We start from the raw sequence: 6,000 nt of genomic DNA, 5'->3' as shown, positions 1-6,000 counted from the left end.
AAAAAAAAAAAAAAAAAAAAAAAAAAAAAAAAGATTGTGGCCACCAAAATCACCAACCACCTGGTTCCTCCTCCCTTTCCAGTCCAGCCTTTGGTCTCACTGGTTTTGAAAGCCATTCTCATTTTCTTCCTCTCCCAGGTCCTGCCAGACTGTGGTGATCACATGTTTAGCTGGTACCCACAGGAGAACCAGATCCTCTCAGGCCTCCTGACCACTTCTCCACCCTAGGAAGGTCCCTGGGCCAGGGTGGGAGGGGCAGCTTTGACCTTTAAGATATGTAGATTCAAGCTGTAGAAATGGTTTCAATTCCTGTGTGTCACATTGTGTGGAAGGTTACAGCTGAGGGCTTGCTTGAAGAGGGAGGCCCAGAGGCTCAGGTCAAAAGCAAGACTAGTCAACACGCAGGCAGACAAATGGCTGTTGGATCCACAAGTGGCTGGAACAGTCAGTGAATTTCCAATAAACTTTCCATACCATCTTCCCGAACTTTTGGAAGTCATCTTCCGGTGGGATAGTGGCTTTCCAGGTGTGTGATGTCACCAGACTGACACAAGGACCAAACAACTGGTAATGGTAGGGGCTTGAGCTTGGTTATCATAGTGATTGGCCAGCAGTGGCCATCCAGTATAGAATGAATGAAAATGAATGAATGAATGAATGAGTGAATGAATGAATAAGTGAGCAAAATGACTCTAACAGACTGTGAGCTCTGAGCAGGCAGAAACCAGCTTGTTTCGACTCAGTATTGCTTTCCTAGCTGCCAGCCCATGATAGATATTTGAAATGAATGAATGATTGAATATGAATACATGAACAGTAAAATTTAACCCTGGAGGGACTTCTCCAACTTCGGAGGTGACAAGACTTATCTCCTTATAACCTAGGAGGCAGCAAGTTGCATGGGTCCCAACTTCCCTGGCAATCCTGAAGGCAGCTTCTCTTCCCTTATTTTCAGAGGAGGAAGCGTACTCTGAGAGATCGAGTGACTTAGTGGAGACCCACAGCATCTAGAGGGTGATGGCGTCAGGTCCGAACCCCCCAGCTTCTCTCTGAAGCCTGTGCCTTCCCACACTGGAGCTCCTACAGTAAGTAGGTTACTTGATGGGATACTAGCCTCTTTATTAAGCAATATGGAACATTCTTTTTGTGGGGAGGGTCTCCTGCTTGCAGCTTCTCAAGCTTCCTAGTCAGGTGCTTCTGGGTTCAATGAGAGGCCAAGACGAGCTGGGTCTAGCAACTAGCACACACATTCAGGTGAGGTGGCTAAATCGAGGGTACAGGGGTGATAGGAGTCTCTGGACCTACAGTCCTTGGTGGTGTTCAAACAGCTACCATTCTCCATTAGCAGTGCTCCCCGAGTGCTCCCCAACATGCACACTTCTGCAGTGAGGCACCTGGCATGCCATTGCTGTCCCCGTCCTGCCCTCAGCTGGTCTTCAGCTTCGCCCACCATTCAACGTACTGTTTCCAAAAGTGTTTCTGTGGGGCCCAGTCTTGTGCTACTGGCAGGTAACTTTCAGAAGGCTCAGTGTGTAGTGATCTACGTTTGGGAGAGCTGTGCCAGAGACCTAATCTGGCAACATGCTAACTCGCAGGAGATCTCAGGGCCTTTCTTACGCTCATGTAGAATATGAGTCCCCAAGGAGTTCCAGGAAAGAGCATTTCCCAACCTTATCTGGCCTCAGACTATGTCTTCTGGAGCATCTCTTGGCGGTGGTGAGCCCCAAGACAGACACTAGGAAAGACTTCTACAGCTGGGAGGAGTCCCATCAGCTCTTATGGAGTCAGAGATCCCGGCCAGCAATTTAGGAAATCCCTTGTCCTGCCATCAGGGTCTCTGTCCTCATGAGCTTGTCCTCAAGTCGTGTGGGAGATGGTGAGGATGGGTGGGAGTGGGAACTCACCAGGACTCTCTCTCTCTGTAGCAAAGAAGCCATATATGGCTTGCCTCATTCCCCTGTTCTAACCGACTCTGGGTAGCTGATTCCATAGGCACTGTGGCTTGTTCAGCTTCCTCTTGCTTCTTCCCAGGAGTCAACCCATGGTTTGAGATGTGGTTAGATGGCACTTTTTTTGCTTCTTTAACCCTCATAGATGGACTTGAGGGTCTCAGCACTGGTTCCCCAGAGGAGCACAGAGTCAGCCTGCTGTCTCCTTGGGGGTCTTGTAAGTCAAGTAAAGGGACTTGTCCCCAGAACCCAGCAGTGACAAGCTCCCTTTTCAGTCTATCAGCAAAGGTCCAGATCCTTGCACTTAGGAAGCTGAAGTTCTGCTAGTTGGAGGCAGAACCCAATTTCTCTTATAACCCCCATTTTCCTGCTTCTGCCTCTCCTCTCCCCTCTCCTCCCCCACTCTTCATCGAGGTGAGATAAACCATCATCTTGCCTCCCACCCCCACTACTTTCACTTCTCTGCTCTAATCAGGTCCCCAGAAAAGCTGACAAGAATGGTGATCTCACCAGCACTCTCCAGAGGACCAGCTCTGTATACACTGCTCGGGTTCAGTGGATTCCTGCCCAGTTGTGGCGGCTGCCAGGATGTCTTGGAACAAACACTGGCCCAGGAGTCCAAAAAAAAACCAAGGTCCAGATCCTACCGTGTGACCCTCTCTGGGTTCTCTCTTCCTGTGTATAGACACGTTCTCTGAGTGCTGTGGTCCTGAAGCCTCCCCCTACCTCCTTCGAGATCTCTCAAGAGTTCTAGGTGATTCTCCCTGTTCCTATCTCCCGCTAAGGTAAATCAGAATGAATCCTCCCCATCCCCCACCCCAGCCCTCAAAAGTCTCTCTTTTCTTTTTGGTTCCAACCTAAAAAAAAAAAGTTGTTTCCCAATGTATGATCTGATCAGATCATTTTGTCTTTCAATAGCCATCAGCAGCTCCCCCTTGACTTCAGTTTAAGACGATCTTGGGATGACAGAAGAGACCTTGGTGATCTCAGCATCCTCTCCAGGCAAGAATCTTTTGATTCTCAGCTACTTCAGACTCGGATCCTAAATCTTACTACACTTACTTTACGCCCAAAGTCACTGATGCCCCAACCCACAGTGCCTTGCCCAAGCTGGTTTTTCTCCTGGGAAATGCTTTACTCTAGTTAATTTGTCCACCACGTTTCTGTGTGGTCTTTAAGTCAGAGCTCAGCCCCAATCTCTCCTGTTTTAAAGGCTGGCCTTGTTTTCTAAGAGCCTTCCTTGTACTGGGAACCGGATCTCAAACTCTCTCCAGACAACATCGTTTAATTCCCGAAAGCCTAGCAGGGAGATGTGATGGGTCTTCCCACATGGCAGGTACAGAAGCTGACACTTAAGGATGAATAGTTGCCCAGTCAGAGGGGACACCCTTCCTCCTGTCCCCAGGGCCCACTAGCCATCTCCTTGTGGCTGTTGCAGTCATTCGGTATACAGCTTGAAGTCTCCCTGTGCTCCTGCTGTGAGTGTCTGTGGTCCCTGTCATTGAACGCAAGGACCTTGGCAAGTTACCGGGTATCTGCCTGTCCCATAGTAGGTGTGCACTTAACACTGTGTGAAAGAATGCAGAAGAAGGGCTGGAGAGATGGCTCAGTGGTTAAGAGCACTGACTGCTCTTCTAGAGGTCCTGAGTTCAAATCCCAGCAACCACATGGTGGCTCACAACCATCTGTAATGGGATCCGATGCCCTCTTCTGGTGTGTCTGAAGACAGCTACAGTGTACTCATATACAAAATAAATAAATAAATAAATAAATAAATCTTTAAAAAAAAAGAATGCGAGGGGTTGGGGATTTAGCTCAATGGTAGAGTGCTTGCCTAGCAAGCGCAAGGCCCTGGGTTTGGTCCCCAGCTCCGGAAAAAAAAAAAAAAGAATGCGGAAGAAAAGTTCATAGGGTCCCTACGTGAACCCCTAAAACTTCTCACTCTAAAGCCTGTGAGATTAGTGTTTAGTGATTAGTGATTAGTGCTTAGCCACTCATGCCTTTAATCTCAGCACTAAGGTAAAGGTGGGTGGATCTCTGCGAGTTTGAGGCTAGCCTGGTCTACATAGTAAGTTTTGATATAGCCAGAGCTACACAGCAAGATCATGTCTCAAGAACAAAACAAAGCACAAAATTAGTTACCTAGCGAAGCTAAAATGAATTATCACAAGTGTGGTGAAACTCAGTTTCTCAGGTGAGCTCACAGGTCAGAGGTCTGCGGTAGATCAGAAATGGAGGGGCCATTGCTTGCCTTGCTTGTCTGGACTTTGACTGTCTGCCTTGGCTCATGACCCCTTTGACACATCAGTCCCACCTCTGTCTCTGTCACTTCCAGCCTTGCTTCTCTCTTTTCCTGGCTGGGATACTAAGGGTTATTATACGGCATCCATGGGTATCCCAGGCCAAGCTCCCAGGCTCAGGACCCTAAACTCTACCGTAGTATCTAGGCACCAGGAGGTCGGCATGTTTAAGGGAACCCTTATTCTACACATCGTAACCTGGATATTGAGAACAAAAGCATGTTGGAAAAAGAGAGTGAGTCCTTTGCCTGCTCACAGTTCTGCATCTGTCTATTGTCAGGAAGAGAGAAAATTGTCCTCCCTGGGGACAGTTTTATGATTCCAAGATCTACCCCTGAAGCAGTAGGGAATGGGGTCAGACGTAAGAGGACCATCTCCTTTTGCTGTGGGTGACACCTGCTTACTCCACTCTCACTGTTAACCCAAACTGTCCCCTGAAGTCTCTTCAGCCTTCTTACAGTCCTCCCACTGTCCCAGAGATTGAGGCTTCTCCATGAGAGCAGGACAAAGAGTTCTGGGTACCCCAGGACTATGATAGTATGGCTCATTAGGGTTGCACGGACCCCTCAAGTCTTCATGAGGTATAAGAATTCAAAGTGTTGCAAGCTAGCTTTGATCCCAGTACTCAAGAGACAGAGGCAGGCAGATCTTTGAGTTCAAGGCCAGCCTGGTCTACAAGGCAAGTTCTAGGACAGCCAGGGCTATACAGAGAAACCCTGTCTCAAAAAACCCAAAGCCAAAAGAAAAAAGAAGTGCGATGGTTTGACCAGAGAGAAGATGCCTCTGTGTAGAAATGACACAGGGTGTTCTGGAGGACAAAACTTGGCTAGAATTTTGGAAACAAGGCTGGAGAATCCATTGCAGGGCAGCCAGTGAAAGAAGCCGGGAGGAAATAGAGGCTCATCCTGGAGGCCCAGCAGGGGCTGCCCAGAGGGCCTGAGAGGAAAAGCACGTGTGTTTCATGCAGCTGGAAGACAGTGTTGGACTTCTGTGTCCAGCAAGGTCTGTGTGTGGGGTGGAGGGGGGTGAGAGCTGTGGGAAGATGCACCTTGTTCTTTTCATCCAGCCGCTGTTCCTACCCTGCCTTCCACTGCTGTTCCCCCCAAGAGCCTTGTGGGGACTTCTTACAAGAGAAGCAGATGTTTCTGGCCACAGCTGGATACTGAGGTCCAGGGAAGGGGCCCTGGCCCCTTCGGACTTGGAAGAGTCACAGAGAGGAAGACAGTACAGGAAATGAGAGCAAAGACAGAGTGATCTCTAACTAGGGCTTTCATGTACTGGCTAATCCTAGGGAAGCAAGTGTTGGCCCATTTTACAGGCAAACCAACTGAGGCTCAGGGGTGGCATCATTTCTGCCTCTGAGATAGCCCTAGTCCTCACCTCCATCCCATGCTTGGTCCACTTCCCTTCTTCCTTTTCCTTAGATCCTCTGTCCTCTCCTTGCCTCTTCCAGGAAGCCCACTGAGGTCCTCATTCAACACTGTCCTGTTGGACTGTTTGGCTCTTTAGACCAATGGCTCTCAACCTGTGGATCTTGACCCTTTTAGGGGTCAAATGACTGTCTTACAGGGGTTGCATATCTGATATCCTGCATAGCAAATATTTATATTACAGTTCACAACAGTGGCAAATTGTAGTTATGAAGTAGCAACAAAATAATTTTATGGTAGGGCATCACCGTAACATGAGGAACTGTACTCAGAGGGCATAGCATTAGGAAGACTGAGAGCCACTGCTTTAGACTGTTGGCC

Source organism: Rattus norvegicus, chromosome 10 (assembly GCF_036323735.1).
Source record: "Rattus norvegicus strain BN/NHsdMcwi chromosome 10, GRCr8, whole genome shotgun sequence".
Classification (NCBI taxonomy): domain Eukaryota; kingdom Metazoa; phylum Chordata; class Mammalia; order Rodentia; family Muridae; genus Rattus; species Rattus norvegicus.
This window is presented reverse-complemented; position numbering follows the sequence as displayed.